Below are 15,680 nucleotides of genomic sequence, written 5' to 3' on the forward strand. Positions count from 1 at the left end.
ACACACATAACAAGTATATATGCAAGCTTCGAATCCAGTATCTCTTAGTTGATAGCCTAAACTCAAAACAAGCAAATCAAGATGAGCTACATAATTCACCAAAAATTAAGACTTTGGTCATCTTTCAAATAACTTTAAACATGATGTTTGGACAAAACACAAATCATCATGATGTCCATTGCAATTCCATCATAGCAAACTCCGTTGAAATCCTTCAATCCATTTTTTTTTTCCACTCAAATTTTTAATTTTTAATTTATTTACTTCAACTAAATTTACGCAAGCGATTCCAACAATTCGCAATACACTATGCTCCATTTAAAATACCTATAATTTGAAATTCTTGAAAATTAGCCCATTTCATAATATATTTCACATTGTTTTATTTCTTTAGAAAAAAAAAAGTTTTCAACTTCAATTTTTTTTTTTATTGATTCAATTTCTTTGAGATAATACCACTACCTCTTATATTACCTTAAAACTTAACAAATAATTTCATTTATTTCTTCAATCTTATTATTTTATATATTAAGAAAACCTAAACTAACCTCTATGCCCTTATAATAATTAAGTGCAAACTACCAAAACAGATATCACTATTTTTAGTCGCTTCACTAAATTTACATATATATTTGGAGCATTCAATTAATAAGAAAAAAAATGTATATCTTGATAAATAAAATTGATTAAGATGAGCTTTAAAATTATTAGATCTACTTTGAGATGAATGCAATAAATAAATAATTCATATCACATTCCTTCCAAGACAAATCTAAAACTTTGAAGCCTTACTAAAAAATTTATCAAATTATCCTCACTTTTTTTTTCTCAAATTATTATGATTAAACTCACACTTCGTTTGGAGCAGCTTTCTTATTGTTTCATAAAGTAGAATTTTAGTTAAAAACTTTCTTGAAATAGAATTTTTTTTATTAGAAATCTGCTTTAGAAAGCAATAAAAAAGGTAACCAGAATGAAACCTTATCCTGCCTAAGAAGTGGCATTTAACAACATTCAACAATTATATTAAGCAATTACTAATCATGAAGAGCTATAGACCAAAGTCTTTTTTAATATCCTTGTATACATGAAAAACAAAAGTAAAAGCTGGTCATAATTGCCACACAATTTCAATATTCCACTTGGCAAGAAGAAAGTGCATCACTGAGTGTTGTTTTGGAGATCAACATGGATTCAAGCAAATTATAAAATTTTAACATAATTAAGACAACAAAACAAAAGAAATTCAAACTAACAAAAGCAATAATAATCCAAGCATCTTAGAATTTAGCATAACCATAGAGAATTCTCACATGAGCCCTTTTTATAACCATTTCCCCATGCTCAAGGTGGTCAACATGTAACCTTTTCCTTTTCAAAATCTGGATGAAATAGAGAAGGGACATTGGAGTAACATGGAGGTCATCTGTCACAAGAAAATTTTAATCACTTATAACAAATCCTTTATCCATGTTTGTATCTGCCTTATCTAGCATTGGATCGATCTCTATGATGTGTGATTGTTGCACTCCATGCTTGCAATTGATTGTACTATAGGGTGAATTATTGTTATCCCAGTAGCACTACTGGCAACCAGAAAAAGAACTTGGGACTCATGGAGATGATTCTTCCACATATAAAGATTGTTTGCAGTATCCAAAAAAGTAGGGGTGTCAATATTTAACACGACCAAAAAAATTGATTTGAACCCGACCAAAAAAATTTGAATTAGAGTTAACCTGATCTCGAAACAGGTAGGGTTCGGGTTCAACATTTCAATATGTTTCAAAAATTGGGTCAGGTTCGGGTTGACCCTTTGACCTGTAATTGACCCATTTTTTACCCGAAAACCGCATTTTGACCCAGGAACCTGAGATTGACCCATTTTTTACCAGAAAAGCGGAGATAGACCCATTTTTGGACACAAAAACTGGCAATTTTTTTATGGAAATAGGTCATTCAGGTCGTGTCAGGTTGACCCGGATCCGAAGGGGGTTGGGTTCGGGTTGACCCGAATAGTGTTGAGCACTTTTGGGTTCGACCCGAGCCCGACCTATGACCCAAAATTGACACCCCTACAAAAAAGAGAGCAAATTGTGGTGATATCAGCATGCTTTAGACTTTTTGACTTGAAGTAATTAATTTATAATTCATGAATATTGTCGTATATGTTGCTTATGCATCCAAGTGGAAATGTGAGGAAGGAAAGTAACTCATCAGCAAACTCTTTTCCTACCTCTACACACACCACGTTATTGTTGGTTCTATTCATGATTATTCTGATTAGCATTTTCTGTATTTCAAACTCTGCATTGCCTTTGCTTTTATTCATTACTATCTCTATCCAACTTCTACATTCAGGGCTGGTGCATCGAATGCACAAATCAAGAAAGCAAATATTTGTCAATGCTTCCTTTATTCTAAGAGACTCCTTGAGAAAATTCAGGAGCTGAAAAGGACACTCGGCCAAGAAAGAAAATTTATGATGTTCAAGAAGAATAAAAAATAATATAAAGAAAACATTGGAGATGGCACATTGATTTGATGATGGTCGTTCAATGACAATGGTGCTCAAGTGGAGCTCCATGATTCTTTAAACCCCTAAACTTTCTATAATATGAAGCTAAAGTTCCCTCTCATTTGGAGAGTAGAGGTCTATCTATATGTTTTGACAGTGGCATGCCATGTACATAAAGCCAAAGATAAAAAAAACATTGCAATGGATAACATGTATGTATTGTATTGATCATAGATTATTCTTTCAACATTTACATGCTGTAAAGATGCTAGAATTAAATGATCTTAGACATGTTGGATTTTTCTCATTGAGTCGCTAAATTTGATTATAAGCATGTCAAATTTGGAGATCATTTGGTCCTTCAATTAATATCTTAAACATTTTAACTATGCTTCAGATGCTTGATCTAAGCTTATGTGGACTTGTATCATATCACTTGGACCGGTTTACTTTTGGTGTCATTGAAATTATATCATCAAGTCGAGTAATTTAATTATAAGTTTGTTGAATCTTGGATACTCAAGTTGAATGTTAAGAATTCCTATTTTAATTTACATGAACATTCATGTTTGAATGATTTTTATGTGACTTGTCATACATTTCACCTTTAGCTCAAACCCAACATTATCATGAACACAACATGCATAAAATGATGGGTCATAGGATGCACATTCAAAATTTATGAAAGTCATTCCTTTGTGATTATCCTCTTATCTTTAGCATTGTATCATATGCCAATGCATACTTATTATAAATTTCCTAAATATTCTATTTCATTATCAATGATAACTCATCAACATTTATTTACTAAATATGTTAGCAAAGTTCGAGATATTGGAGGTGACTAAAAAAAATAAAAAAATTGCTCAAAGAGTAGCATCCAAGCTATCATTGCAGTGCATAAGCTTAAATATGGTAAGAAAAGTAATTATTACAATATCAAAATAAATTTTTTATGTTGTGTTTATTTTAAGTAATTTGTTCTATTGTATATCTCGCTTAAATTCAATCAAATTATTTTTATATTTTATAGATAAAAATAAATATAAGTATAGTTTAGTCACAAATGGAGTGATGATGCACACTTTGAGTAAGTGATTTATTAAATTTTGCTCAAAAGCTCACACATATTGTAAAAAACTTAGATGTGGGCTAGGGGAACTCAGAAGAGCTCAAGGTGTGAATTTGTCCACCATAAAATCTTTTTTCCCTAAAAATAATAATATTTTAATTATTTTACCCACCTTCAATAATGCCCTTTAAAACAAAGCCTGTGATTAAAATTGTTTGCAGAAGATTATCCTCATGTTGAAAGTTAGAGCACATAAATCAAAAATAAGAACTATTAGGTGCATGCATATATTCTTAAAAATAAAAAATGCATGGCGATTGATAACCACGTGCAGTAAATGCTCGTGAATAAAAATATTTAAAAAACATTCATATTATGAATATTTTAATTATATTATCACAAAGAGAAATATGCACATGTTCTAATTTACTTGGTCAAACCAATTTCTTATTAATAACACCTAAACCAAACATCCAAGATGTAATTATAAGGTAAATAATATTTATTTTTTATTTAATTCTTAAAGGCAAAACACAGCCGAAGGCCCGAAAGAGAGGTGAGCTGCATCTTCGCCAAAATATAAACAGATGGTGGAGAATAGTCAAAGAAGTGCACAAGGAAAGAAAATTGTTACTTTGTAGCGAGCTACAGTTGTGACTTTCTATTAGATAGTAGAAGAAGATGAAGAAGCTTCTTTAGCGACTCCTTCAAAACTCTTCTTCATGAATCGAAGCATGCGAATTGCTAATAATGTTGTAGAAGAAGACAGAGAAACTTTTTTAGGGACTCTTTCACAACCCTTCTTCACGCAAAGCACATGAAGCCAACAACGTTGTAGAAGAAGGTGAAGAGGCTTAATAGCGAAGGAAGAAACATACCTTCATAGTGAGCTACCATCGTAAACGAGGGCATGCAAATTTTTATTGCAACTCTTTCATAACTCTTCTCCCACAACATATGTGACCTGTTATAGAAGGAGAGGCAAATAGCGAAGAAATGAGGAGGCTTAATAAAGAAGAAATGAAGAGGTGCTAGCAATCAAAAGTGGACATTTATTTTGGTATTAAAATTTTGATTATCAGGATTTTTTTTTGGAATAATCACAAGCCACTTTTATATAGTGGCATAGATAGTATGAATATATATATATATATATATATATAATCATACAAATCATAATTAGAAAAATTACATTTAAAATTAAAAGGTTAAGCATTAACTTAAACAAAAATATACTTTGATTGTGTTGTTATTTTAGTGCAAAGTCGGGAAGTGAATTATTCATATTGAAAAGTTCAATTTGTGATTTTCAAAATTTATAAAGACATGAATGATAGTAATATAAATACACCTTTAAACTTCCAGTTGTGACCAAAAAAACACAACCACCTAACATCATAACAAGCTAACAAAGGGGAAATAGCATACCCCAGGTTCACAAACCCACCAATGTTAAACCACCAACAGAAATTAACATAGTCCATGTTCAAACAACTCCAGCAGTACCAGCAATGAACCATCAGATTCCATAGTATCCACCAATAGAAAGAAGAGGAAATAGCAGATTAAGAAAAACCAGTGGGATGTAGATCAAACATTCCGGATATAAGGCAACCCAAATTTATCCAAATTAATCATACCTTTTAACATAGGATGTAAACTCCAGATATCAAACTCCAAATAACTATCAAGATGACAACCCTTATTAGCTAACCAATCCGCACACGCATTAGCTTCACGATAAATGTGCGAAATAGAATAATTAACAGAAGAAAGGGAATTCTTAATTTTTCTAATAAGATAAAAGTTTTGAGGGTTTCCAGGCACCACATTGGTAATAATTTGGATAAGAAGCATTGTATCCACCTCAATCCTGACAAAATCAAAACCCAGCTTATTATAGATCTCCAGGCCATAAAACAAGCCCATAAGCTCTACCGTAATAACATTGGACAACTGTAAAGGACCAACATATGCCGCAATAACACAACCTAAGTGATTATAGATTATACCACCAACACCAGCATAATTAGGCCCATAGACCCATCAGAGTTAAGCTTGACATAAGGGGGTTTGAGTTTAATCCATTTAACCACCTTTTCAACTGATTTCAGAGCCCCATAATTATAGGAATTCCAAAAGCAATGGCCATATCCTGACAATTATGAAAGTTCTTAACATATATAAGATTGTAGGAATAAAACTGCAATATTTTATGTCTCACATTCAAAATAATTTGAGTAGCATCCATTTTGATGTCATTATGTTTGGCCGCATTTCTAGCTTTGCAAATGTACCAAAAAATAAGAATAGGAAGTAGATTAAAAGTATGACCTTTAGAAGCATGCTCCCAATTCTCTAAAATAGATAACACATCATTTTGATTGTTAACAAAACTTTTTTTGAAAAGAATATTGAAATAACTCCACACTTTATGAGCAATATTACCATTCAAAAATAGGTGATTAATATTCTCCACAATAGAACAACATAAACATTTGGAAGGAAGGTCAAAACCTTTTTTCTAAAGCAATACATCAACAAGAAGATAACCTTTACGACACCTCCAAACAATGATAGAATAAGAAATCAGAAAATTTTTATGCCAAAAAGCAGAAAAAATAAGTGATTTCTCAAACTTGATTCTAAAAGTGTCTTAAACATTTTTCAACTGGAATTTACCAAATGAAGAGAGAGTGAATAAAATTTTATCCTTGCATTGACCTTGTAAAGGAATATTCAAAATAATGTCCACTAAAATCGAAGGAACCACCTCCCTAAGTTTAGTGGCATTCCAACTATCATTAGTAAAAAAATTAAAAACCTTAACATTATCAATCGAGTGCGCATTTAAAAATGTATCTATAGAAAAAGGCCCCATCCAGTTGTTTTGCCTGAAAACGAACTGCACCTTTACCCAACCCCCATTGAATAAATTATTCAACTTCCCATTTATTGTTACACAATTTTTTCCATATCATAGAATCAGAATTTTTATAAAAACATAAAGTCGGATGAATATTATTGCAATACTTAGCATTTATATAGCGAGCCCATAAATTGATATTAGATCTAAAAGAAAACCACAGTTTATGAGAAAAAGCTTGAGCAGCATCAAACAAATTTTTGCAGCTTAATCCCCGTTCATTCAACACCCCATAAATCTTACTCCAAGAAGACCACCTGATACCATTACTATTATATTCAGAGCCCCAAAAAAACTTGTTTATCATCCTCTCTAACCTAATGCAAGTATAAGCCGTAGATTGTAAAGTATAAAATTTATAAATAGGAATAGAATTCAAAACCGAAATGATCAAAACTAGTCTACCACCAAAAGATAGAAAATTAGAAGACCAATGAGAAAGTTTTCTCTGAAAGTTAGTAAAAATGTCTTCAAAAAGATGATTCTTCTTTTTTACCTTTATAAATAGGAGTACCCAAATATTTTATGGGTAATTTCTTAGATTGGAAGCCATAATTTCTTTGGATAGCATTAATTCTGATCTGATTAACCGAACTGCCAACAATAAAGGTGCTTTTGTCTGTATTAATAGCTAAGCCATTCATATCATAAAAATTGATAAGGAAATTGATTAAAATTTATATGTTATTAATAGAGCCATTAGAGAATAGAATAAAATCATCAGCAAAGCTAAGATGTGATATAGGGAAACGCCTGATAGTACGAAAATTAAGGTTTAGGTTTCTAAGATATAAATCATCCAACCCCCCTAGAAATATATTCCATCGCAATAATGAACAGGGTAAGAGAAATAGCATCACCTTGTATTAACCCTGTGGAAGAATTAAAAAAGCCATGATTCCTACCATTAATGATAACAGAAAAATAACAATTTCCAATACTATTCTTAATAAGCATAATGAAATAATTATTAAACCCAAATAAAGACAAAACATTATAAAGGAAATTCCAGTTAAGATTATCATAAGCTTTAGTAATATCAAGTTTAAAGATAATGTTTCCCCCTTTAACCTTAGTATTAATATCATGCGTAAGTTCTTGAGCTAAAAGAACATTGTCAAAACTACTTCTACCCTTCACAAAACCAGTCTGATTATAAGAAATAATTCTAGGAAGAATATTAATTAGCCTATTGGAAATGATTTTTGAATTGAGCTTGTTAAAAAAAGTGTAAAAGCTAATCGGTCTGAAGTCATTCCAATTATTGGCCCCCTCTTTTTTAGGAATGAGGACAATATTGGTGGAAGAGAAGAATTTAGGATAAGAATTCCCTGAAAAGAAAATTTTCACCACTTCAATCACATCTAACTTGACAATATTACAAGTTTTTTTAAAACATTTGGTCGTGAAACCGTCAGGACCCGCAACCGCATCACCATTCAAATCATTAATAACGTTGAAAATCTCAATTCAGAAGGAATTTCATAGAGTAAATTGTTGTCACTATCATTAATAAGTTGAGGTATAACATGAGGATTACTTATAGGAAAAAATCTACTTTGGCTATTAAAAATATTCATGAAATGATCAACTCCAAACCTACAAATCAACTAACGACTCAATCAAGCTACCATCCTTATTAACAATTTTGTGATTCTGATTCTTAATTCTATTCTTATTGGCCAAGGAATGGAAGAATTTAGTATTCAAATCACCCTCCACTAAAAATTTAGCATTAGACTTTTGCCTCTAGAAAGTTTCTTCCTGGAGCTGCAACTGAAAGAGATAGTCCTTAGCTTGGTCAAGGCAGTTAGGATTATCAAAGTTAGGATTATCCAAGTAAGTGTTGTCCAAATCAGTGACCTTAATCTCAGCTTCTTTAATATTAGAAAAGATATTTTTAAACATATTTTTATTCCACCATCTCAAACTTTGCTTAAGTCTACTCAGCTTAGCCCATAATCTAAGAATGCCAGTGATGTTGTTATCAGGGTACATAGGAGAACTCCAATTAGTATAAACCACATTCATAAAATCAACATAGGAAATCCACATGTTCTGAAATCTAAAAGCAAAAGAACCAGTGTGATTATTATAATTAATGTTCAAAAGAAGAGGAGCATAATTGGAAAATGTTTTACTTAAATGTTCAACATTAAACATAGCAATATCAGCAAGCCACTCATTATTAAAAAGGATCCTGCCAAGTCTTTGCCATAAATTAGCTCTATTTCAGGTGAAAGGACTCCTAGAAAAACCAATATCATTCAAGTTGCAATCGTTAATCATAGAGTTAAAATCTTCCATAGCTTTAGGAATTGAAGGATTTCCCCCAACTATTTCTGAAGCATTAGAAATGATATTAAAATCACCTCCCACACACCAATGGCCATTAATATTAGAAGCAAAATTAAGTAATTGATCCCAAAGAGTATTACAGTTCAATCTAGTACATGAAGCATACACAAAAGAGGCATAACAACTAACATTAAATAAGCTGATTTGAGAATGAACAACTTGAGGTAAATCAGAAATAATATTCAAAAACACGACATTGTTTTATATAATCCAAATTTTATTATAGCAATTAGCATAATACTTAGAAAAACCCAAAGCAGTAGTAATAGAAGCAATTTTATCTTTAGAAATGAAAGATTCAATTAAACCCAAAAGATGAATATTATGAACTCTAAAGAGATTTTTTACTCTAACTTTAGAGTCCTTACCTCCAATACCCCTCACATTCCAAATGAGAGCCTTAATCATTGCAATCTTTTGAGGAAGTTTGAGCTCTGGTGGATTTAGAAGTAGCAGGTAAAATTTTTTTAGCATGTTTACCTTTCTTTTTACCAACCTTATTGAAATTGTCCTCATCAAAACTTTTTTGAGCATCTTTATCATGATTGGAAGAGGAGGTAGTATTTTGATTCACGTTTATAGGGTCCAAAGAAGAAGAGGGTATGAATTCACCTTCTTCACAAACCTCATTAGATTCAATCATATTACCCGCAAATTCAGTGCCCTTCAAACCTTTTCCTTTGGAGTTAGAGAGCAAACAAGGTTTAGTAAAATTAGGATTTTTCGTGTCATTGAACATAGAATCAATAGAAACAAAGATATTAGGGTCATTTTAAGTCTCATTGTTCAAAGCATTCAAATCATTCACCTCCTTTTCATTTAAAACTTCCATTCTATTTTCCTAAATATCCACAGAGGGGCTAATAACAATATCTAGCTTATCATTAGCAGGAAGCGGTTCCACCTGATCATCCACATGGATCAATTTGTTGTTATCCACAATAGGCACATAATTTTTTTTTCTCGGTGGATCTAGGCTTCCCACTAATCGTAACAGTTGAATGTTTTAACTTCGGGTGCAGCTTAAAACATTCAGTTTAAGCATGGCCATGTATTTTACAGTGAGAATAGAAATCACGTACTTTTTCAAACTCAGCTTTTTGAAAATAACCGAAGGCTTTGGATCTAACCCAAACTTCCTTCGCATGTTTTTTTGGAAATATTAACCTCAACTAGAACTCTAGCCACAGATGACAGAGTCTTAGAAGCAGCCGCCTGATCCGTCTGGAGAGGTCTCCCAAAAATTGAACCCAAAGCATGTAGGACTTTTGGGTTAAAGAAGTGAAGGTGCAAATTCAGAAAAGATATCCATATAGGAACTATAGGGGATTCTTTCTTAATATTGAAAAATGGGGTCCATTTCAAAATTCGTATTTGATAGTTATAGATGGAATAAGAATGCCTAGCAAAAACTCTACTATAGTTAAGATCGTTAGATAACTGTATAGCAACATGTCAAGAATCGAGTAATCCAACTGAATAAAAAATGAGAGGAGAAAGTGAAAAAAATGGCCAGAAATAGGATAAAGAAGCATTTATTCTTATTCAGCACAGGCTTAGTAGCGTTCCTGCACGGGATAGAGGAAGAAGCTCCCGCCATAAGAAACTTGCCTGAAAGGGGCAAGGATCTCAAAGATGGAACCCAAAACCCTCAGATCGCGAGACGGAACAACAAAAAAATGAGATGAGAAAGTGAAAAAAAATGGCCAAAAATAGGGGTCGGGGAGGAAACCCTAAATCGCCAGAGACGGAGCGCTAGGGCGAGCATATGGCTTGACAACAGCTTTCTGAAAAAATGTATGATTGTCTTTTTTGGGTTTTAAGATTTCTGAGAGGATAAATCTTTAAATTTGTTAAAACAATGCTAAATTTGTTAAAACAATGTGAATGGTGGGATATTACAAAACTTGAATGTAAGTAATAATGGGTAAAACAGGATTTATCAAAACAATAGAATTTAAAGTCTCTGAAATTCTATTTACTTTAATTAAATCCTGCATATAATAGAATACAAAATTGGCCCTGATGGAATTATTATTCCTTTTTCTTGGAGCCTATCAATACATCTTTCTGTGACATACTGAGTCATATCACTGTTTTGATTAAAAAAATATAATTTGATATATATATTATATGTTTTGAAAAAGAATTAATTTTCTTCGGGAATATTAAATTTTGAATTTTAAAATTGAACACATCATTATGAACAATATATCGCCTCAAAAGACGAACGTATCATTCCCTAACAGGTTCAAATTTCAGAATTATAATCTTATCCAAATTATTGTAATCAAACTCAAAGGGGGAGTTACATTCGACCTCGGAAGGTCAAAATGGACTTTAACCAATTATTTGATTATTCTAATTCGGATAAAGGATCATTAATTTCGTAATCGAAATCACAATAATAATTAAAATCTCTCTCTGAAGAAAGAAGATATCAATTATTATGGATCATTCGAAAATGACGATAATGATCGTAGGGTTTGATTTTCCCAAAGAAAATTAATTAGAGATTTTGAAAGATTTTGATTTTGAAAATAATTTCTGGGTTTCTAAATCTCCTACGAGCGCAAGCCCTCGTAGTTAATTACATCGTAGGAAATAGAAGTTTCCTATGAAAACTCTCGATTAAAATAGCGGCATTTTGATTCACATTTATAGGGTCCAAAGAAGAAGAGGGTATGAATTCACCTTCTTCACAAACCTCATTAGATTCAATCATATTACCCGCAAATTCAGTGCCCTTCAAACCTTTTCCTTTGGAGTTAGAGAGCAAACAAGGTTTAGTAAAATTAGGATTTTTCGTGTCATTGAACATAGAATCAATAGAAACAAAGATATTAGGGTCATTTTAAGTCTCATTGTTCAAAGCATTCAAATCATTCACCTCCTTTTCATTTAAAACTTCCATTCTATTTTCCTAAATATCCACAGAGGGGCTAATAACAATATCTAGCTTATCATTAGCAGGAAGCGGTTCCACCTGATCATCCACATGGATCAATTTGTTGTTATCCACAATCGGCACATAAATTTTTTTTCTCGGTGGATCCAGGCTTCCCACTAATCGTAACAGTTGAATGTTTTAACTTCGGGTGCAGCTTAAAACATTCAGTTTAAGCATGGCCATGTATTTTATAGTGAGAATAGAAATCACGTACTTTTTCAAACTCAGCTTTTTGAAAATAACCAAAGGCTTTGGATCTAACCCAAACTTCCTTCGCATGTTTTTTTGGAAATATTAACCTCAACTAGAACTCTAGCCACAGATGACAGAGTCTTAGAAGCAGTCGCCTGATCCGTCTGGAGAGGTCTCCCAAAAATCGAACCCAAAGCATGTAGGACTTTTGGGTTAAAGAAGTGAAGGCGCAAATTCAGAAAAGATATCCATAAGGCACATGTGAAAAACTGCTAAACAGTTAAGCATTATCCGTTCACAAATGAGCTAACGAGTCAAGTCTTAGCCAGAACTTAATCGACTCGTTAGCTCATGAGCAGGTTGATTTAAAGATACTCAAACAAATATAATAAAGTATTTAGGATTCAGAATTTCAATTACAATGTTTTTAAAAGGTTTTAAAATTTTATCTCACTTTTAAATTAATATATTTTTTTATCTTTCTTATAATTTCTCATTTTTTTAAAAAATTTTAAAAGGTTTTAAGCCCACTTATTTCTCGTAAAACTGCATATCAATTTTTGACTAACTGCATGAAACTACAATTGGGAAGGCATTACAACCCATGATTAAATCTACTTACTACTAATTGAATTATTGCCGAGAAAAAAAAACCCAAGAATAGCCTAGTGCATTTTACATTTGATTTGGCTTCAAAGCTTTTGAATTTGCTCTCAATTTAGCATAATTTTAGGATATCATACCTAATATTAATTTTACTGTGAATTCAAAAACTTTGAAATTCATTCTAATAAAAATCACATCAAGATATTCTTATATGATTTTTTTCCTTATGTAATTTTAGAACCCGAGTACGATCAATTAAATATTTTTGGGGGATTTTTCATTTAGTTAAATGCAAACTCTACACACATAGCATATATATATATATATGCAAGTTTCGAATCAAAGACATCTTAGTTGATATCCAAAACTCATAACTATCATATCAAGATGAGCTAAGTAATTGATCAAAAATTTAGTCTTTGGTCATCTTTCAAATGACTTGAAGCATGAGGGTTGGACAAAACACTAATCATCATGATGTCCATCGCAATTTAATCCTTTTTTTGCTCAATTTTTTAGTTTTATTTTATTTATTTCAACCAAATTTACGCAAGCAATTCCAACAATTTGCAATACACTATGCTGCATTTCAAATACCTATAATTTGAAATTGTTAAAAAATAGTCCATTTCATAATATATTTCACATTATTTTATTTCTTTAGGAAAAAAAAAGTTTTCAACTTCAAATTTTTTTTTTATTGATTCAATTTAATTGAAATAATGCCATTACCTTTTATATTAATTTAAAACTTAACAAATAATTTCATTTATTTCTTCAATCTTATTATTTTATATATTAAGAACACCTAAATAACCTCTATGCCCTTATAATAATTAAGTGCAAGCTACCAAAACAGATACCACTATTTTTAGTCGCTTCACTAAATTTACATACATATTTGGAGCATTCAATTAATAAGAAAAAAATATATATCTTGATAAAAAAATTATTAGATCTACTCTTAGATAAGTGCAATACATAAATAATTCATATCACATTCCTTCCAAGACAAATCCAAAACTTTAAAGCCTTACTAAAAAAATAAATCAAATTATCCTCACTTTTTTTTTCAAATTATTATGATTAAACTCACACTTCATTTGGAGCAGCTTTCTTATTGCTTTATAAAGTAGAGTTTTAGTTAAAAATTTTCTTGTACTAGAAATTTTTTTTATTAGAAATCTGCTTTAGAAATCAATAAAAAAGTATCACAAATGAAACCTTATCCTGCCTAAGAAGAGGCATTTAATAACATTCAATAATTATATTAAGCAATTACTGATCATTAAGAGCTATAGATCAAAGCCTTTTTTAATATCCATGTTTACATCAAAAACTTCAAAGTGTTGACTTGGTCAAATCTACATCAAAGTGACACATCCTAGGTTCAAGGGGGTCTAAGATATATCATTGAGTGGTCTTTGAAAGTTTGAAAGTTTTGCTTGAGTTATATTTGAGCGTATGTAATGAATAGAGCTTATGTTGACTAGATTTAACCATACATGGGTATGGTTGATCAAGTCAACTGGTGATTGGGTCAAAGGTCCAATCAAGTCTAAATCACTAAGTGGAATGATCATAAGAGCTTGACAGAGTTTTGCATGCATTTAAGGTTTGATTCAAAGTGAAAAAACTTAAGGGTTGATTTGGTCAACCTAGGTTGACTGGGTCAACTAGGTTGACCCAGGGGTGGGTCTGGGCTGGACTAGTTTGAAATGACATTTGGAGACCATTGGAGGTGGTCCTCAGGTTTGGGGAGGTCAATTTAGTCAAAATGCCTATTTTGACCCTTAAGGGCTTGTTTGGTCAAAAAGGTCGATCTGGTCAACTAGGCTTGACCAGGGCCAGGGCTTGAGTTCATTGTACTCCTAAGGGTGATTAGGATGCATTGGAAGAGGTTTTCGGGTTTAATTTGAAAAGACCAAGTTGAAGTTTGGAGAAAACTTTAAAATTATCCTAGAAGGGCATTTTGGTCATTTTGACCCCTGGTCAACTAGGGGTCATAGTGAGCAAATCAAAATGTAGTTTAATGTTCAATGGGTTATAATCAAGAGTCTGGAAGTGATTAGAGGCTTTGGAGAAAGCTTTAAGGTCAGGATCCACTGGGTGGAAAGTCTAGTGGCATAGGCCATAAATATTTGAAGGTTTTACATCCTTTGGATTTTGATTTAGTTTCTGGGATTAGAGACCTCAGAATGGGGTAAAATTTGGAGGGATACCTCCAGAGACATGTCTTATCATTGTGCAAGTGGTGGACTCTGAATCAGATGTCATTTGACTGGGTTTTGAAGTGTTTGAAAAATCCTTGAAAAAGGCCTTCAAGACATAGTCTTTTAGACATGGAATTTGGGTTTGAATTTCTGGATTTGAGCTGGAATTTAGGTTTAAATGCTTGGAATTGAATTATACAAGTCAATTATAATCATTGGGATGATCATAAATGATTGGATAAGGTTAAAGCTAGATTGGAGGTTAAATCAAAGTTTGAACTGACTTAAAGTCTGGATTAAGTTGGAGATTGAATTGCCTAGGTGTCTAGACAAGTTTGAAGCTTGAATAGGTTTGAAAGCTAGGTGGATTTGAAATCTGTGTTGATCAAGAGTTTGAATTGATTTGAATCTAGATTGATCCTAAAATCTAGAGGGACTTTAGGGTCTGGAATCTAGAAGTGTTCTAGGGCCTAGATAGATCCTGAAGTCAAGACTCTAGAAGGATCCTAAGGTCTGGATTGATTTGAATTTGGGTAAATCTAAGATCAGATTGATCCTAGGGTCGAGATTGATTTAAGGTCTAGGTAAATCCTAGGACCTAGGATCTGGAAGAATTTAGGGTCTAGATAGATCCTAGGGTCTGGAGTCTATAAGCATCATAAGATCTAGGAGAATCCTAGGCTTTGGGTCTAGAGTAGATCCTTAGGTTTAGAGTCTAGAAGGATCCTGAGAGGATTCTAGAGTCTAGAATTGGTCTGGAAATTAAATCGATCTGGGGTCATGATTAATCTGGAGTCTAGGTGGGTCCTTAGTGATCTCATACAAAAATGAGGTCAACAAAGCTC

This window comes from Dendrobium catenatum, unplaced genomic scaffold (genome assembly GCF_001605985.2).
Source record: "Dendrobium catenatum unplaced genomic scaffold, ASM160598v2 fragScaff_scaffold_1572, whole genome shotgun sequence".
NCBI lineage: Eukaryota > Viridiplantae > Streptophyta > Magnoliopsida > Asparagales > Orchidaceae > Dendrobium > Dendrobium catenatum.